The sequence below is a fragment of the Schistocerca gregaria genome, chromosome 1 (genome assembly GCF_023897955.1).
Source record: "Schistocerca gregaria isolate iqSchGreg1 chromosome 1, iqSchGreg1.2, whole genome shotgun sequence".
In the NCBI taxonomy this organism is placed as follows: Eukaryota; Metazoa; Arthropoda; class Insecta; order Orthoptera; family Acrididae; genus Schistocerca; species Schistocerca gregaria.
In genome coordinates this window covers 1,020,281,996-1,020,303,513 of record NC_064920.1, presented here as the reverse complement: position 1 = coordinate 1,020,303,513, position 21,518 = coordinate 1,020,281,996, and the positions used below count along the sequence as shown (strand labels likewise).

The 21,518-nt window shown below is 40.7% G+C and overlaps 1 long non-coding RNA gene and 1 pseudogene across 1 annotated transcript in view; both read left to right on the top strand.

The window, feature by feature from the left end:
- Positions 1–21,518, top strand: part of LOC126312899 (uncharacterized) — a 779,944-nt gene that overhangs the window by 573,932 nt on the left and 184,494 nt on the right. The window lies entirely within an intron of this gene.
- LOC126289454 (5S ribosomal RNA) lies at positions 2,368–2,485 on the top strand (annotated as a pseudogene).

Here is a 21,518-nt window from a genome sequence, read left to right as displayed (position 1 = left end):
AGCGCGACAGAATATCAATCCTATGGGGCCGGGTTCGATTTCCGGGTGGGTTGGAGATTTTATCTGATCAGGGAATGGGTGTTGTGTTGTCCTAAATTATTTAATCGACGCGCAATTGACCGAAGCGGCGTCAAATCGAAAGACTCGCAGCCGGCGGACGGTCCACCTCACGTGACGTCCTAGTCACACGACATTCATTTTTATTCAGTTCCATTGAAGAATCCTTTAGCTGGCACGCTGTGCGCAACTTCAGAAATTTTACTGTTCGCACTACCAATTTCTTCAGGTGTTCCATGCCTGTAAATTTGGCGTAAAGAACAGTGAATCCCATCTATCGATCGTAAAATTTTTGCTCTTTCATTGCTAATTAAATACTTAAATCCGTTCTACATGGCTCTGTAACGTCGTCTTACATTGAATTTGGACTACCTGACCATTATGCGAGTGGATGATCGAAAATTCTCACTCCTTCCTTCTTTCATTCCCATTCATTTTACTGTCCTTTTACGAGGCGGCCCGCACATCTTGCACGCATGACGTGTTTGGAGATTTCCAGCAGACCTGGTTTGTAACAGTGCTCTAGAGTAAGGTTGCCCAAATTTTTCCACTGAAACGTTTAGTTTATTTTGAAGGATAATAAAAAAATTTTAAATGAGAATTTTTTTTGTTCTGTGATTCCTTCAACGGTAAATTATAACTAATGACACAAAAATCATAATAAAAATTTAAAAATTATTAGTATCGTATGAATGTCTAACAGAACGACATGTTACTACCAGTTTTTTGCGGAGCTTGTATTCGCTTCCTGCGGACCACAGGGACGCAGTTTCAGCAACCCTGCTTCAGAGCGGCGGCCACTGTCTCCAGCTAAGCGTGCGGTGACGCAGCGACGCCGCGTGTAGGACCACGGTGGGCTGCGCGGTTACGCCGTCGCCGACTCCTGCGGGAAGAATGAATGCCTCGCTCGCCCCCGCCCCACCCCGCACCATGCCGCCCACGCAGCAGCTACCGCCTCCACGGGCGGCCGGCCGTATTTACTGTGGTGCCGGCGGCGGACAGCTCCGAGCTCTAATCCCTGCCGTCCGTCCCACTCACCGGGACGACATTTACGACGTTTGTTTTTCCCGTAGCCGTAATATTTGCCGCTACCACTTCTCTCCTAAACTCCAACGTTTTCAGAGAGCGCCGAGGCAGAATTTATCAGTCGTAGCTGTACGCTTGAGAGACCAACAGCGAAGCGTACAGTGCTCAGGGCGGTAGCTACTGTTGTCTCGCCACGTGGACGGTGTGAATGGTTCTTGCTGAACTTTACCTGTTCCTCAAATTAAGGAATATCTATCACCTGGACCTTACACACTGTTTCGGTCATTATGTTTTTGAAGTACGACATGAAGCAACCCATGTAGGGTAGTCTATTGTGTTATGAAGAATTTAACAAACCTTGTATACAAATTGTTTGTTTTAACATGAGACAACGAAATACCTCGAAAACGACGCATCATACGAAAAAATGTATTGTACATGATAAATTAGTAAAGGGACATGTAAGGTAGTCTATTGGGTTATGAATAAATTAACAAACCTTTTATACAATGTTAAAAATGACGAAATTCTTCCAGCTGTATTAAGGTGTTGGTTTTATTAGCCGCTACTATTGATGTGGCAGGTAGTTACTACCTGCCTTCCGCATGGAACACGCCTATCTCACCACTGACTAATAGTGTTAGACACATACGGTTGCTGTCAACAACTGTGGCCTGAAGATGATGTAACGACATCGAAACTAGTCGCTAATGAAACCAACACCTTAATACAGCTGGAGAAATTTCGTCATTTTTTAACATATATTATACCAGTTGAAGTCCCAAATCGTTCATTTTAATTATGAGTGTACGAAGATTTTATACAGTGTGTTTGTTTTAACATGAGACAACAAAATACCTCCAGAACGACCCCATCATACGAAAAAATTGTACATGAAAAGTAGGTAAAGGGAAGATCTGTCTCTGCTATAACTGGGCGCCATCTAAGCGCCTTCCTTACGTGGGCGAGGTCAACTATGCATTATCAAACGTTCAACCCCCCCCCCCCATTTTAATAAATTTTCGGGTTCTACGCCAAAACAATATGTACAGTGTAGTCAAACCATTCTTTCCCACTCATGGTACATGGCACTGCAATCATCAGACATCAAGTGTGCCTGTGTTTGTATTTAATAATCTACGCATTAATTCTACATTTCATTTACAATGCAAATTTAGCCCTTCATGTTCAAACGTTAATTTACTCTGAGGCAGCAAAAGTCACAGGATAGCTATGTGTACACACACAGACGACGGTAATACTGTGTACATATGGCAAAAAAGGGCCAACGGCCTTTCCGCAGTGGAAACACGGGTTCCCGTCAGATCACCGAAGTTAAGCGCTGTCGGACTGCGTTAGCACTTGGATGGGTGACTATCCGGTCTGCCGAGCGCTGTTGGCAATCAGGGTTGCACTTACCCCTTGTGAGGCAAACTGAGGAGCTACTTGATTGAGAAGTAGCGGCTCCGGTCTCTTAAACTGACCTACAGCCGGGCGAGCGGCGTGCTGACCACATGCCCCTCCATGTCCGCAACCAGTGACACCTGTGGTCAGAGGATGACATGGCGGCCAGTCGTTAACATCGGACCTTCCAAGTGCTGTTCGGATGGAGTTTAGTTTAGTTTAGTTTTAAGATAAAAAAGGGCAATGCATTCGCGGAGCTGTCTTTTGTACTCAAGTGATTCACGTGGAAAGGTTTCCTGGAGCTTCGTTACAGTATTTCTTAAAAGAAAAGTAAATATTAATGTTGATCGTCCTATCAACACGACGTTATTAGAGGTAGAAACTACCTCCTATTAGTAAAGACCTGAAGACGAGGATCGTCTATGTCTTTTTCTGAGCACAGCAGTTGCGTTAATCCATTGACGATGAAAGAGAGATTTGATCCCCAGTCTCCCTGACTTTGTATCTCACTTGGTGGCAGTCTTCCTTTTCGTATCCATTCGCAAATGGAACAGAATAGGGGGGGGGGGGAGAAATTATAATATTATACGAAGCACCTTCCGTCAAGTGCTGTAAAACAACCTTCGGAATATAATTTTACATGCAAATAGTAGTAATTCTAGTAATCATGTTATGACTTCCATTAATTCTTCAGGTTATCACAAAGTCCATAATTCTTACTGTTCATGGCTTGTCTTTGTTGTTCTCATTCTTGATACACAACTTTTTGTTACAGGTGAGTGTTACCAGTAATCTTGCAAGACGTAAGTACAGCTGCGGCTAGCAGTTTATTTTTATTATGAACTGTAGTTATATGAGGCATTAATCGGAAAATTCACTTACTTAGTACCTACTGTTAGGAATTTTGTACATATGATATTAAGTGATTAATAGTGATGTTATAAACAGAATATCAGAAACAAACATTCGGTTAACCGCTTATTTAGGTTTATTTCGTTCTACCGTTCTACATATCACTGTAAAGAATTTTTCAAGACCTAATATGAAACGCAAATAGCTCGTGTGAACAAGTGCTTCCATATCAGAGAGTGTAAGTGTCCATAAAAGGTGATTTTTAATTCTCTTTGCTGCAGTGACCAATTTTTTTTTGTTTTTCTGTTTTTTGAGTCATCAGTCTCTTGACTGCCTCATGCCTCTTCTGGGGCAACCACTTCATCTCAGAGAAGCACTTGCAACATATGTCTTCAATCGTTTGCTGCCAACGGCATGGCCACGTCGGTAACAACGGTGTTCGCCCGCTCATCGGAGTTCAGCAACGTTGGGCCTTGCTAGTACTTGGATGGATCACCATCCGGGGAAAGCCATGTGCCGTTGATTTCCAGTACACATAAGTTGCCTAAGTGGCGTCTAATTGAAAGACTTGCACCAGACCCTGGTGTAACACGACATTCATTTATTTAATTGTTAGGTGGATGTATTCCAACCTCTGTCTTCCGGTGAAGCTTTTACCCTCTAGTACTATGAAAGTTATTCACTCCTTTTTTAACGTGTCTTATCGTCCTGTACCTTCTTTTCAGTGTTCTGCATACATGCTTTTCTCGCCGACTCTGCAGAGAACCTCTTCGTTCCTTACCGCATCACTATACCTAGTTTCCAACATTCATCTGAAGCACCACATCTGCTTCAGTTCTCTTCTATTCTGGTTTTCCCACAGCCCATGTTTTATTGCTGTACACTGCTCTTCTCAAAACGTACATGTTTAGAAATTTCTTCCTCGATTTATGGCCTCTCTTTGATACTTCTGGTCAGAAATACCGCTTTTGTCAGAGGTATTCTGCTTTTTATTCCCTCTATTCTCCAACCGTAATGGGTTATTTTGCTGCCTGGGTGACAGAATTACTTCATGATCGTCAATCCTGATGTTAAGTTTCTCGCAGTCCTCGTTTTTATTACTTCTCATTGCTTTCTTCTTTCTTCGATCTATTCTCAGTCCGTATTCTGTACTCATCAGACTGTTCATTCCCTGCAGAGATCCTATATTCTCCTTCATTTTCACTGAGTAAAGCAATTTCTTCAGGGAATCTCATCACTGATCTCTTTTCACCCTGAATTTTAATCCCGCACTTCAATCTTTCTTTTATTTCCGTCGTTGCTTCTTAGATGTACAGCTAGATCATTAGGGACGAAAGACTGCATCCCTGTTTTACACCCTTTTAATCCGAGTACTTCATTCTTGGCCTCCCACTCTTTCCATATAGCTTACACATACTTTTCTCAGAATTTCTAACATCTTGCACTATTTTACCCAGTCAAACCCGTTTACCAGGTCGACAATTCCCACGAACGCAATCTAATCTCACTTCAGTTTTGCTTCTATTATCGATCGCAACGTTCTATTATTACAGGCTATTCACTGGTATCTTAAATGTCCTATAATCCTGTCCCTTCTTTCCAAATAATATCAAAAACTGATGCATATTTCTGACCTCTCTCTCAGTCTAAAATTAAGTTTGCTAGTACGAGATTGTACGAGTAAGTTCAATGTGCCCGTCCTCCTCTCAATTAAAATGCCAATTCCTTTTTAGGCAAACTCAGTGACGCAGTGTCGTAAAATTGCGGCAGTATTCTAGGAAATAAAGACATGAGTCGTGCTAAGATGGCTCATATGGAAGTGAAAGAAGTGGCTACGCAGGTCTAGCCCACTGTTTTCTTGCAAAGTATTTTCCTTACAGCTTACAGTTGGTTTCAGAGGGGATGGTTCATTCCAGTCAGAATATCCGAATGCAATGCTGTGTAAAATTCTCTCGATGAGAAACAAGCTTAGACTACAGCCCCTCCACCAGCATGTGCTGATTACCAGTAGGCAATACTCCGAATTGCCAACTTCTTCATTGTGTGTCCCCCAACCAGCAGTATGAAACTGTGGCACGACACCAAAGACGAGACAGCTCCCTGTTTGTATCGCTGTCTATGTTACTCATTTATCTAAGAACACACACATTTTAATCTTCTCTACAAAGGCAGTTCCAAAGAAAATGTACGAGTCGGCTGTACGTAAGTGCACAACCGGAATCGAGAACAAAGTTCTCTACCACAATAATGCACTATTTATACTGCAGAGTTATAACTGTACCCTGAGCGCTTCAAAACGTGATAACTTACTCTCGACAAAATTTCATCATATGCGGTGACTCCTTGGGTGTACTACAAACAACAGGCAAGTGCTATCCAAAACATCCACTGGTCTCTGCCACACATGACCGTCTTTACACCTTCCACTGTAAAAAGAAATCCACCATCTTTCTCTGAAAGCCGGGTCACGCCGGAATTCTAGGTAATGAGCTGCCTGATAAACTGACCGAAGAGGCAGTGGGGATGGGAACATTAGAACTATAGCTCGCAGTTGCCGACTTATGGACATACATTAGACGCCACGTCCTAAAGAAATGGAAAGATGAATGGCAAGATAGCACACTATCAAATAAAATGTGGATTTTCAAATGCGCTCTCGAAGTTTGGTAGACTTCACTATTAAGCTCAGGCCTTATACCGTCTTAGAACGGCATACCATACTAACTCCTCAACTACTAATACCACCTGAAAAATCCCCGCAGTGCGTCTGTGCGGAAGCATAAATTGCTCACTAAATCCTCAAGCTTTGTACAGCAACCTATGACGTCAAGTGAACCTAGAACACCACCAGTGATTCTAGGAACCTAACTAGTACATTATCTGGACCTTAACATTTGTCTTCATTACGTGATTTTAGTTTATTCGCTACCCGAGCGTATGTACAACGTAATTACTCATGTGAGACTTGTTCCTGATTCGAATTGTACAATATTTCTTTGATGAAGGAATTTCGAGGAACTGTCTTAGTACGTGTAAGAGGCTCTGCGGTCAGTAACTTTACCATTGCTCTCACACACTGTAGGTATTGAATGTATCTCGCCGCTTGTATATTTTACACACCTACAGCATCTCTTTCAATTTTCTACCACATTTAGAATACCGCCTCTACCCATACTATTAGCAACAAGTCAGAAATTGAGCGTTTCACGCTACAGATTTCATCATCAGACTACATAAAGTCAACCACGGTTTTTTCGAGATTTTGGAAGATTGTAGATACGTGTATGACACACGTTTCCTGTAAGCGTGGACACCATAGACGTTTAGGGACGTAACACACATCTGATAACGTTGTGAGCTACCTCAATTGTCGTTAATAGCAGAAGTTCCCGGCGACGCAAATGGTCACTGGGGAACATCTGAGTGACGGTCTCAATGCGTTACAAAAATCGGCCGAGGATCGCTTAAATCCAATTCAGAATTGTGAAAGGGGTTCTATTCTCCTGAACCCGCTCTGGGAAACCACTAAGATCAGACAAATTTTTAATAGCTGAAGCAGATAAGACGTAAGTGAATCTGGGACGGTTCTCGTGGCTTAGCGAGCAGGCTTCGGCAACTCTCGCTGAGCGGGATTGAGGTGGAATTTCCACTAAACCTGGCAAACATTTAATGCACATACCACAGCAAGCAAAACATTATGACATTACTTCCTAGACTTTAATATCACTACTAAAATCAAAGAAGTGTTTGTTACTTATGCCTTAGAGTGGAAACAAAACAAACATGTTAACATATTATTTTAACAATAGGTGTCGTTGTGTAGGATTAAGGTGAAGTGGGATTCATGCTTGGGGTTGTGTGGGCGCAGAGCCCAATTTATCAATTACGTAACATCGACAAAATAAAGCCTCTAACCAAAACAAAATATTTCTGCAACCTGTAAAAATGCTTACGTAAGTGTCCATACAGTCGACATAAAAATATATTCTATTAAATAAAAGAACAACATTCAATCTTCACCGTAATATGCATTACTGACCATCAACATTAACAATTTACAATGCCCAGTCATGGGAAATAAGCACTCATCATATTTGAGACAATTTCAGCAGTAAAACATACAATGCAAAACAACTTTTAGACCTAAGTAGGATCATAACACTCAACTACACATTACTTTAGGTGCATACATTCTTGCTTGCTGAACGGTAGGACAACATCTGATATGCACGTAAAAAATATCAGGAACACCTTCAGCTGTAAGTTCATCTCCAATTTATTTCATAGGTTCCTGTTTCGGTGATATAATACGCCGTCATCAGGCACTTTATAGAAGATATTAGCTGAATTCCCCACCGACAAATGTATGTATATCATATGTGAAAATAAAGAGTCTTCACACCAACTTACGCACGCGAAACATTAGCACACAATGAAGCTTGATCACATATCACGTAGTGATGTTGCGTGCATAAGATGAGAATGGTCTTAAACCGCCGAAACTGGTAGCATATAAAGTAAATTGGAGACGAACTAAGAAGTGACGGTGTTTTGGTCTACTACTGCTATCACCAGATAACTACTGTAGAACAACAAAATACACGAAACGCTACCAGTATATCCACATATACATCATAATAAATTCTTATAGAATAACAAACAGTTATTCACGTAGGATAGGTAAGATGATCAATATCGAGCAGTCACCTTCAAGGTGTAGTTCAAAAAAGACACCTTGGTGTTAACAAAACTGATCACGCTCACAGCGTGGAGTTAAGAAGAAAAACTGCTGCAAATCACAGCGCAAACACCCTCACTTCTGTTTGCTACCAATAAACAACCCCAACGGATTACACGACAATCACAATTTCGGTGCAGAATTTGTGGCTAGCAAATACACCCTGCACATCGCTGGTATACCGCACAGTGTACTGTATGAACCATGAACAAAAGTGTGGAAATATCAGCTGCTAAAAGAGTTACTAGTTACTCCTGACATGCAGGAGCCCCTTCCTCTGCTTGCATTGGGATCGCTGACTGCCCGGTCTGGAAGAGACATCAACACACCCACGAGGCAGTTGTGTCCACACAGCGGCCACGGCCTGCGTAGACCGTAGTGACATATGGCTGACAGTATTATAGAATACCAGTTTCTCGACGTCCTAGCTCCCGGCTCTGCCGAGAACTGCTCGTTTGTCTCCATGCACGTACTGCAATTGCAACAACCGCAGGTTGTACCGGTAGTTTTTCCTTTAGATATTACAATTCGCCAAACAGCGGTGGACTAATGGCTGAAGAGGAGAAGACGCAACAAAATAAGACAAATAACTGGACAAGACATGACCGAGAAATGGAAATTAACAAGTGGGGAATTGATACATGGCAGACGGAATTGGACACAGTCGATGAGGAAAGACGAGTGTACTCTTTCTTCACCAGTATCCGAGTGCGGATGAATACATAAATCCAACACGAGGCATGGTGGACTTTCTTACAGGCCACGGCCCGTATCCTGTGCATCTCCACAAGTCTAGCTTAAAACAGTCTCACACTTGTGCCTGTGGTGAGAATGGCGCACCTGAACACATAGTGATCACAGCGATGCCCTAGGACATACAAGACTGAGCTTAGAGAACCAGGACATAGGACAGTTACTACGCAGGTAAGATGACTGCAACTCTATAAGCAACGAGCACTATGTACAGCATACAAACAGGAATGACAAACGCTAGAATAAAATAGGCTCCACTTATGACAGATCAGCAGTACATAGAAACGACACAGATACAAACACAACTCTGAATCGGATGCCACATCACACACAGGTTCAAATGGCTCTGAGCACTATGGGACTTAACTTCTGAGGCCATAAGTCCCCTAGAACTTAGAACTAATTAAACCTAACTAACCTAAGGACAACACACACATCCATAACCGAGGCAGGATTCGAATCTGCGAACGTAGCGGTCGCGCGGTTAACACACAGGAAGTGATGACGAGATAAATATAGCAAAAGTAAGCGAAGGTTCCCAATACTGTATCGAATGAATCTGAGAAGGAACAACGGTCTGCCACACCCCCGCAGAGTTTCAGATCTAATTAAACGTAGAGATCACCACGACGGCGAATGATGGTCACACCCCCTATTAATGCCCACTGAAAGGAGTCTGGCTACTTTTGATAAGTCAGCATAACTTGAAGGATTTGGCCGAAGAGATTTAAAGATAAAATACCGTAAACAACCAGTTTTCGCGAATTTCTGGCGCCACAACAAGAATTTGCAAAAACTCTATATATACATACAGGGTGGTCGGAAATTCCCGTTACAAACATCTGGGACATGTACAGGGCAGTGAGTACAGAACATTTTGAATAGGAACCCATGCCTGGAATCATATCGTTTCCGATCTACGACAATTTCAGTTCATATGTGTACCTCGTTAACGTCTACGTACGGCAAGAGAAACGTCTCAGAGATCCCTGTCCTGGTACGCCCAGGGCACACGATGACGTGTACTACGTCGAACGATCCCCAGTTGTCACTTATTGTCCGCTTTGCTGTGCATCACCGATAGAGGCAACATGGTGCAGTAATCGTTTGCGGAATACACAGGCATGCTCCTTGTGTATGGGGAAGCTGGATTTAACGGAAGAGCTGCTAGTCGACTGTATTGAGAACGTTTTCCACACCGTCACAATCCATCGCACGAATTGTTTGCCCAAGTTACACAACGGCTACGAAAAACGGTTAGCTTCATCGTGAGGAAGCAGGACTGCGGTGTTCCACGGCGACGCCGCACTCCCGAATTTGAAGAAGGTGTACTGCGTCGCATTGAAGATAGCCCGTCAACGAGGTCGCGAACAATTGCACGTGCAGTGGTTGTTAGTCACAGTATCGTCTTGGACGACCAGCAGGAGCAAAAATTACATCTGTACCACTTACAAAGGGTACAAGCTATGGGTCCAACAGACTTTCCACAATGCGTCGCCTTCTGCGCATGGTTTCTGCACCGTTGCATCGACACACCTGTTTCCACGTCGACTTCTCGTCACAGATGAATGTAGTTTCACAAGGGATTGTGTTCTGAATGCTCGAAGTAGCCATATCTGAGAGGACGAAAGCCCTCGGACCACGCATGTTCAGGGATTTCAAGGGTTTGAATTAACGTGTGCGCAGGTGTAATGTGGTTTCAGTACTGGCTGTCCGCAGACATCGCAACAGAGGATATGGTGAAAAATGGATAGGCCGTGATGGTCCAAACACGTGGACGCCACGATTGCCGGATTTAACCCCTATAAACTATTTCTTGTGGAGTCTTATGAAGAGCCTAATTTATGAGACACCTGTAGAGACAGAGGAAGATCTGCTGGCACGAGTTCTGGCCGCTGCACAAGACATTGAAGAGACATCAGGTGGGATGGAGAGAGTGTACCACAACAGGCTTCGGAAATGTAATGTGTATAACAACGTTGGTGGTCGCCACATCGAGCCGCTGTTGTAATGCGTAGGTACGTGGCGGCTGGTGCCGTAGATGTTGGGTTCTTGTTGTCGACTAATGTAAACTATAAGGTGTTAGTTGTAATGCAAATGCATAAGTAATAACGGAACGGGTCAGTATTCTTTTCAAATGGATTGCAACAATTGTATTGGGTCATGGCTAAGTACATTTCTTACGTGGGTGTGTATGAGATAATCATCTGCATTGAGACTGCCGTAGAACGGATACGATACGTTTCCGGACATGGGTTCCTATTCAAAATGTTATGTACTCACTACCATCTACATGTCCTAGAAGTTTGTAACGAGAATTTCCGACCACCCTGTATATTTTACCTACGAAAGAGGTACAAATTCGTCAAAAAATTAAGGGCGTTTCAAGAAGACTCAAGCAACATGTTGAACTCACACGTATGAGTGTATGGCAGTGTGACATGACGATAAAATCAGTGAAATTAGAGCTCCACACGAAAGGTTATCACGCCAGTTCCCTCGCAAAAGGAATGAGATCGGTGACGCCTGAAATACTCAAAGGGTCCTTTACAACATATTTATATAATTTTAGAAATGAGAAAATGTTTCATCTGGGCTCTTAACAGAGCGCATTTATTCACAATAGTTATTTGGAACTATTATACCTCTCCCATGTGACAACACAGTATGAATCGCGTCATTGCATAATCATTCCTTCTATGGGGACATTGTCCACGTGTCAGTCATGTTTACATATTGCATATGCATAATGAAACAGGAATCTTCATCATTTATAAGAATCGTTGCAGAGTATAGACGTGAAAACGTTGATATTGATACAAACCGTGAATAACGCGGAATACTGACACAGGGAGCGCAGTTGGAAAGGACACACAATACATTACCTGTGCCCAATTTATATACACTAATCACTTGAAAGAACATCACTGCCCAATGGCTCTTTCTAACCTTCACAGTCTACGTGTTAAGAATATGATTCCAGACCGAAGTTATTTATTTTTAAGGATCCTTAAGTAGCACGTCTTTTAATTAGATGCCAAAAGAACCATTTATTAATGATACTGGTACTACATGGATTATTGGTAAGACAAAAATACAGACCAAACGTTAAACGTGGCTTAGTCAAGGAATGTAACAGAAGATACTGGATTTTTAATGGTATTCCTCAGTTAAAACCGTAGCTTTTTAGAATTAGAAAGTTTGTTCTTTCGAGTTTGTCAGGATATGTTACGACGGGAAGCGAAACTGTAAAGAACTACGCACATCCGCGGATAACAAAAAATAAAAGAAATAGCTTCGTCTATTAAGAGTTTTGAAACGCAGGCGGTACTTTGACTCCCGCGAAATAGTCTGGCCTCTTACAGTTCTAGGAAACATACATTACTTAGGACCTACCACTATCAAAACCCAGATACAAATCGATATTGTATTATAGAGGCAACTGTGTTTGTTATGGGTATAAAAATAATTTTTATTTTCATTCAGAGACGCTTTTATATTTTTACAAATTTCCAACGCATAAAATAGTCAATTTCAGATGTGTAAAGCAGTGGTCTTTTAGTCTTGCTGAATGGAGCGTCATGGTATGTATGTGTATTAACCTAGAGATGAGGAAGGAGGACGGGAGAGTGGGGGGGGGGGGGGGGGAAAGGGTGACAGATCGAGTAATAGGGCAGTGGAAAGAGGGTCACAGAAAAAGTGAAGGAACAGGAAATAGGCACTAAAATAAGAAATTTGCTGTATAGTCAGTTTTCAATGTAGCTGTTACCGTAAATGCGTACTGTTCTTGATGTGTTTTATACTTACTGTACGCTTGACCACTAGCGTGCTTTGGAGCGGCCTATGGAATTTATTGTTATTGAAATGTTCCTATGATTTAATTAATGCTGTTGTTTGCCGTTCTCAACACTGGCTCTCTAACTACAATATTGGCAACCAGAAAGTGATTAGCAAAACGTGAAGCCTGTAATTAGAATTCCTAGTGCCCACTTCAACAGAGAAATACACTTATAGCTATAGTTTATACCTCTGAGGAATTAGATTGTCTGGAATTCATAATCAAACAAGATTCTTTCAAAAATGTTCCCTATATTCTGAAAGTCACAGACCAAAAAGAATGCACAAAATCCAACTACCAGAGCAGTTCAGAGTCTAATGCGCTGATGCAATTATAACGGTTCAAATTAAATGTTTAAATGAATGCTCGCCATAATTTGATGATAATGTACATCAAACGCCACGCTAAATAATGGTAGAATGTCTGTCCCGCGGCGGCACGTGAAAATACGACATACGCGAACTGAAGATAGATCATGAAAGTCATCCCAGAATTAACACTTCACTCGAAAATGATTTCATGGTTACGCGTATCCCGAGTAACTTATTACTGCATCCGAGGCTGTTTCTAGGAACGATACCGACGCGATGCGACTCCCGGCACAGGTGGTGTGCTGACCAGTGTCTGGAGAGAACTGGGGCCTCCTTTCCTCGCACAGCATTCTTACATATAAAGCCGCGGTGCGGACGGCTAAGGGAACGCTCGATTAAATTCGCTGTCCCGACTAGCCGCTGGGCTAGTCATGCACCACTTTAAGTTATTAAATAAATCATTGTTTCCTTTTCTGATGACCAATGAAGCTCTCGATTTAAATGTGCAAACAGCACACACGTAAGTAACTATAATAAAAGTATGACGTGGCTAAGTCCAATATTTTGGGCGAGAGAATTAATTTAATTACACTACACGCAGTAGACGAGCACAGAACTTGCACTTTGGAGATATGCTATCGCTATGTTTTTATAGTTATTCAGTTGAAACTTCTCCCATCTTTATAATTGTAGCGTATCTCCCTTCTACTTAAATTGAAATATCCTAGCTTTATTCATTCACCTACTTAATCTATCTTGCTTCCTTAATTTTTAAGACAAAAACCAGAAAATTATGAATTTCAACTAAAATTTTAATTTGTGGGATCCGGAACACTATTTCTACTAAATTGTTATGCAAACGTAATCTAAATATGAATTTTTAAATTTCTAGCTCTTTTCTGTTGAGCCAATGATTTTTACAGAAAAACGTCTAAATTTCGAAAGTGGTTAATGTTATTGAACTGACATTCAACACATAATGATACGGTATTACTCCTGACATGCTAGCAACGTTTCAGGTTATTTACTTGATTTTTAAAGTATTGTGCAACATTTATGACGTCAGAGCTAGTTACAGCCGACTGGCTGGCACACAATGGAAAGACTGATGTGTATTTTATACGGCGTGAGTAGGCTGCTTCCCTACATCACCCTCTACTTAATTTTTTTGAATGTAAATGAACAAAATTAATTACAAAACGGGAAGCCAAAGTACAGCTCAACTGCCTATGAAAAATTAAAATTTAAATATAAACATATAGGAATATTAACCGAAAACTTAATACCTACTTCGATTATTTAAATTTTTGGCATATTCACTGCCTCTTAAGCAACATTCTCCCAAAATTTAAGCAAAATCAATGAAACACTTTGGCATACATATTGCCTTAGACGAACAAACAAACAAAAATATGTAAAATTATGAAAGTCTTCTTTCCATTAAATACAATTCTTCATACTCAAATTCAAAGAAAATAACACAGTTATTCATGATACATAAACAGATAATTATATCTTAGCAGTCTTTTCTAAACCTGAAAGAATTTCATTTTTACACACGTGGTTGTAGACGCTTTGACTGGCGTTCTACACTTCCATTCACAAGGGTATAGGAGGGGAAGTTGCTACGGTGTGCGTCCTTCACGTTCACTCTAAATTACATGGGGGAACGGTGAGGGGTCACTGAGTTGTGTCCAAGTCACTCCACGCTTTCACGTAGCTACCAGGATGCCATTATCTGGTTTGTCCTGTAGAACAAACAAAAGAGTGCCTCAGACTGTTCACTTAATATCTAAGGGTGGGTCACAATGAAATGGGGATATATACATTTTATCTTTCAATATGTTACTGGAACAAAGTTAACAGAACTTTGTCAACTTTATTCTCTTGTTTACTTAACTGTCATTAAATCGATAAACAAATGGCTCAAAACGCCGTTAGTCACTTACTAGAGAAAGTTTATGCTCAAGGCATAAATCATAAATCCTATTTAATTTTAATTTATTATTTCTGGGCCTGAACACTGAACCAATGCTCGGTACATTCGTGATAAATCTGTATTGTATTTACTTAACTGACTCATCTTTGATTACCTTATTCTTAGAGATAGTATGAGTATATTTGATTAGTAGTTGTCTTCTGAGCGTCTTTGTAGATGTGAGTAACTTGTGGTAATACTACAATTCTGAGCGTTCAAAACATAGTACGTTTAGTTGACTACTAAATCCACATATTGGTCCTCTGCTGCTGTGTCAGTTCCACATCTGCAATTATGTACTTACTTTAAGTGTATTTATGCTGAGCTATAAATAATGGTTCACGTCTACCATTATGTTACTCAGTTATGTTGCTAGTGTATGTACTTATTTAACACTCACTCTATTAACATTTAAAGCATAGGATAGCACATTTATTTCGTATCTATAGTGTATTGCAGCTGATCAGTTTGCTCACGTGGCAATCCATTTCCACTCGACCGGACGCTGAAACCTCAGGTAGTCTCTCTCGACCTACCACTAAAGTGCATTAAGTAATTATGGACGCGCTTAATGCTAAATTCCTTAAAACTATAGGACACTATGAGCTGCTCTGTCTCACCTAACATAAAGGGTACCTATGGTCGCATTCACGCCTGTTACTGAAGCTACTTTATTCTCAATGTTAGCAATGTTAGTACTAATATTTTCTACTCTCATTTCAACATTATCTACTCTTTGCAAAATATGAGTAGTATCAGTTTTAATTGCATCTACTTCTGCGTGAGATATGTTTAGTTTTATATTAACATCTTTAAAACTATCTGAGCACAGTTCAGATTCCTCCTCGATCTTTTCTATAAACTTGTGCTCCAGCTTCGCATCTTCCATTTGAAAGTCTTTGCGAACCTCAGCAACTTCGGATTTTACTGTTTTAATACATTTCAGAAAATTTTTGAGCAACCTTTTTCTTAGTATCCTCTTGACTGTAATCAATTTTATAATTCAAACTGTCCAGATCCTCTTTCAACTTATTGCAACCAGCCTTGAAGAAAGTTTCTAATTCAGCTTTATTGGATTCTAATTTATTGTCCATTGTCTCAAACCGTTTATTAAAATTATTTTGGTTGGTCACAATCTCATTCTTTAATTCAGCATTACTGCTCTTGACCTCAGTTATTTCAGACTTTAATTCCGCTGTCATTCTAGCATTACTGGCCGCTATTGCTTGTAATATTACATTTAAATCCATAGGTCCAGTATGTTTGGGTTGTTCACTAGCTGGCTTTCATCACACTCAGGTGACGAAAAACTAGCTCCAACACCAGAATCAGCAAAACTAAATGAAACTTCTGATTGATCAGTCATACCTAACTTCTTCTGAAAGTCTACTATCTCTGATGACTGTTTCATTTTTATTTCACCAGAGAAACTATCATCCAATAAATTAACAATTTCTGATTTCTGCTTTACTACAGGGGTCTCTGTTATTGAATCATTGCCCCGATTCACACTACTGTCAGGAGACAATACTTTATATTTCACTTTAACATTACTATTTTCATACATATTTACACCTGAACCGTTGTCTGGATTTACAGTTCCCTCAACAGACATAGGTTCTAAGTTAAGTTTAACCTAGGTTTCTTCTGGCAGTTCTATCACCGACAGTCTTTTAGTGCAGGTTAGTAAAAGTTTTAACAGTTTTTCACTTAACTTAGTTCCTTCTGCACGACGTATGGCGTTGCCGGCGCGGCGTACCAGGATTACCGATGCGACGCGACGCATTGAACTGCAGACGGCACCTCGACGGCTGCTGTGTGTGTGCGTGGCCCGCAACTGCAGGCACAGCTCCGGTTGCTGCGGTGAGGCGAAACTGGCTTCTCGCGATGCCCTCAGCGCCGCTGGACGCAGTGCCAGCTCCGTCAATCCAGATGCGTTGTTAATCCAGTTGCGTCGTCCACATGCGCACGTAACACTATCACTGTTCTATTACTCAGTTACGTGTCGCATTTCACTTCCGAATCCCAATATTTGAAAATAACTTTCACTTTACTCAGTTTGTTTCCCGACCGATGCACCATATGTAGGGCGACGTATGGAATTTATATGATTGAATAAATGTTGTGGAATGTCTTTCCCAACGATGCACATATATGTGGGGCGGCGTATGGAATTTATTGTTATTGAAATGTTCCTATGATTTAATTAATGCTGTTGTTTGCCGTTCTCCACACTGGCTCTCTAACTACAATATTGGCAACCAGAAAGTGACTAGCAAAACGTGAAGCCTGTAATTAGAATTCCTAGTGCCCATTTCCACTGAGAAATAAACTTATAGCTACAGCTTATAGCTCTGAGGAATTAGGAGATTGTCTGGGATTCATAAACAAAAACGATTCACTCTAAAATGTTCACTGTATTCTGAAAGTCACAGACCAAAAAGAATCCACACAATACAACTACCACAGCAGTTCAGAGACTAATGCGCTGATACAACTGTAGCGGTTCAACTTAAATGTTTAAATAAATGCTCGCCATAATTTGATGATAATGTTCATCAAACGCCACGCTAAATAATGGTAGAATATTTGTCCCACGGCGGCACGTGAAAATACGACATACGCGAACTGAAGATAGATCATTAAAGTCACCCCAGAATTAACACTTCACTCGAAAAAGATTTCATGGTTACGCATATCTCGAGTAACTTATTACGGCATCCGAGGCTGTTTTTAGAAATTATACCGACGCGACGCGACTCGACTCGACTCGACTCGACTCGACTCGACTCGACTCGACTCCCGGCACAGGTGGTGTGCTGATCAGCGTCTGGAGAAAACTGGGGCCTTCTTTCCTCGCGCAACGTTACTATATATAAAGACGCGGTGCGGACGGCTAAGGGAACGCTTGATTAAATTCGCTGTCCCGACTAGCCGCTGGGCTAGTCATGCACCACTTTAAGTTATTAAATAAATCATTGTTTCCTTTTCTGATGGCCAATGAAGCTCTCGATTTAAATGTGCAATCAGCACACACGTAAGTAACTATAATAAAAGTATGACGTGGCTAAGTCCAATATTTTTGGCGAGAGAATTAATTTAATTACCCTACACGCAGTAGACGAGCTCAGAACTTGCACTTTGGAGATACGCTATCGCTATAGTTTTATAGTTATTCAGTTGAAACTTCTCCCATCTTTATGATTGTAGCGTATCTCCCTTCTACTTAAATTTAAACATCCTAGCTTTATTCATTCACCTACTTAATCTATCTTGCTTCCTTAATTTTTAAGACAAAAACCAGAAAATTATGAATTTCAACTAAAATTTTAATTTATGGGATCCAGAAAACTGTTTCTACAAAATTATTATGCAAACGGAATCTAAATATGAATTTTTAAGTTTCTAGCTCTTTTCTGTTGCGCCAATGATTTTTGCAGAAAAACGTCTAAATTTCGAATGTGGTTAAAGTTATTGAACTGCTATTCAACAAATAATGATATAGTATTACTCCTGACATGCTAGCTACGTTTCAGGTTATTTACTTGATTTTTAAAGTATTGTGCAACATTTATTACGTCAGAGCTAGTTACAGCGGACTGTCTGGCACACAGTGGAAAGACTGATGTGAATTTTATACGGCGTGAGGAGGCTGCGTCCCTACACTGCCATACAATGGTTTCTGGATACCTTGTAGTTTCATGTACATCATGTAAGTTTTACTGATTCAGTGTTCTTATGTATCCGGTCCCAGTTGTGATTTTGAGTTAATTTTTCTCTGTTAAGGTATTAATTACAGTTCATTCTTTGCTGTTACCGCTGAACAATAATGTAATAGCCAAAACTGGAAAAGATCGAAGTCGGTTAAAGACAAGAAAATTTCGTCATTTTACGTTTCATGGAAAACTTCCGTTTCACATGGCGTAACCATCTTAATAGCTTTCCAATTAGAGATACCCTACACATCTGACACATAGAAATTATATCCATGGTACATCCACATTGGTTCATGGCGAAGTAAAGAAATGCTGCAGCGTAGAATGACAAAAAATTTTCAACTCCTGATCTCATTTCTGTGAAAGTATTCGTCTCCTCGATTGCCCGTTATAGCCTTGATACTGACAGTGATATACGGTCTCTTTACTTCTCAATAATATCAAGGAACGGCGCAGTGCAAACAAAGGAAATTAGCGATAAAAATCAATCTGCGAGAATTCTGGCCGAAGTAGGTCATTTATTCCCGTTTCCTCCGTCTCTCTCATGCCATGGAATGTCGAGGTGCAATGACAGTGAATGAGGGGCAATAATTAATCAAAGAGAATTCTTAGCACCGTTGCTACATCACAATCATCTAAATCTTTGTGGAGGAATACCACTTCGGCGTTAAACAAAAAGTCCATTCAGCGGAAAATCACGCTTGCATAAACAAATTCCCTCGTCGAATATTCTCGCTAGATTGGAGAGAATTAAAGACATGAAGTGGAATGGAAACTCGGATTACAGTTGACGAACGGATTTTTGAAATTATCGAGAGCCTTTCACCCGGATTTTCAGTCTGCCTAATGAGATGAGAGGCATTCTCCACGATTCATGAAAAGCGATAGATGGTTCAGCTTGCACGAGAGAAGGCAAGACGCTCTCTGCTCTGAGTTTCTGTACAAAAAGTATGTAGTGTTCGAAACGTACAGGAATCAGAAGACACAGACATTGCTCAAGAATCTTCCAAGGGGATCTGTGCAATCACTTGCAATGGAAGCGTCTAGTGAGGATGATACTGGTGTGCCAGTTAGATGGAAAGTCGAGCGTAGGATGGCCAATATTGGAGGGATAATAATTTTTCATTACTGACAGTGTTCTCTGGTAAAATAACGCAATACGCAGGTGGAAACACGTCAGTGGATTTAAACTCATCACATCCCACTGCGCTAAATTTTGAGTCACCGTAATAATAATCCAAGCATCCAGTTTTAATTGCTCAGGAATCTAAGAGGGAACACCACTCAAAGAACGCTAGGAGCACCAGCCGGTATTTCAGGACTGTATCTTACGTTTGTTTCGATAGGTGTATCATTGCCTCCCTAAATCTGAAATAATTTTGTCCTTTCCTGAAATTTATTCACAATGCTTCCCTAGTAGAGCGTTCAGTACCTACTTACGTACATAGGTGCGAGAAAATGATTTTAAGAAACAGCATAAAACTACCCGATGACAAATGAAATGTGTGTAGTAACAGTTAAGCAGACTATTAATGAGAGAATACATGAGACCTTTCGAAATATATTGGTATAACTTATTTTAAAAAAGCGGTAGAAAATTTTCCTAATTGTCCTACACCGACGTCGATTTAGTCGAATGAGGTTTCTTGACGACAGAACGATACTGTCTTTGTGTGATTGGTCAAAACCTTTCTACGTAAGACAGGAACACTGTATGAACTTGAAGACTTCACACAATGATTACATTTCGTTGTTAGTAAAGCAATATCTGTCTTATGTGTCATTAACGAGATAAATGAGCCCGAAATAATATTTCTAAAAATTTTAACGTTAGTACTGTTTCTGTAGTTCTACGAGACAAATACAAATAAACCAAAAATTCGAAACTTATGAACCCTAGAATGCCCGCCTTCATGCAAATTTTAAAATTCGTAAAGAGAATAAACAATTTTGATTACACTGTAAGTGACAGACCACTTGAAACAGTAAATGGCTAGGAGTAATCATCAGAAGATATCTATAGTGGATATAAAACAAGTACTTTCACATGAATGAGATAAGAAATTGAAACTTTCTTCCCATTCGATGCTGCAGCAGTATTTTACTTTGCCATTAACAGACGTGGATATAAAATAAACCATAAAGCAAATAGCGTAAAAGCATATGGAAAACTCACATCCATAGCAAGAATCTTAATGAATAACCCATGGAAAAAGCAGCCTAAGAAATACATGTTCGATCGATTCTGAAGTACTGCTAACCACTCTGAACCTTTACCACGTTGAAATAATGCAAGAGACAGACAAGATCGAGCGAAGGGAGACGCGTGCCGTCAAGGCATCATGTAGTTCGTTCGAGAGAATAACGTAGATGTTAACATAGTGAGTAGCAGGTTACCACAACAGAGGTTGTATGTATCATGGAGAGACTTGCTGTCAAATTTCTGAAGAGTATTTTCCGGGAAGAGTAAGGAGACCGATTACATCTGTCGTATTAAGAAGTAAGACACAGTAACCAGTAGACACAGATTTTCAACGAAATTTGTGCAGTGTTGAGTACAGTTACTGTCCCCGTGGTTGTCCTGGTAGTAGTACGCTGTGTGTCACTTGGCTAGGGTATGGTTCTACCCGCTATACTGACTGATGGGCATATTTCACGACTACCATTTCATAGGTGACCGTGAGTACTGGGGGAGGGGGGGGGTGGGTGGGTGGTATGGTGTGATGCTGATGGGTGCTCTGACCGCGATGATCTAAGTTAAGATGTTTCGTGGAAACACTGTGACATTATGTCTCAGCTGTCGCCGTGTATAAATGAGGAGACGCGCACCCTACATGATAGCCCA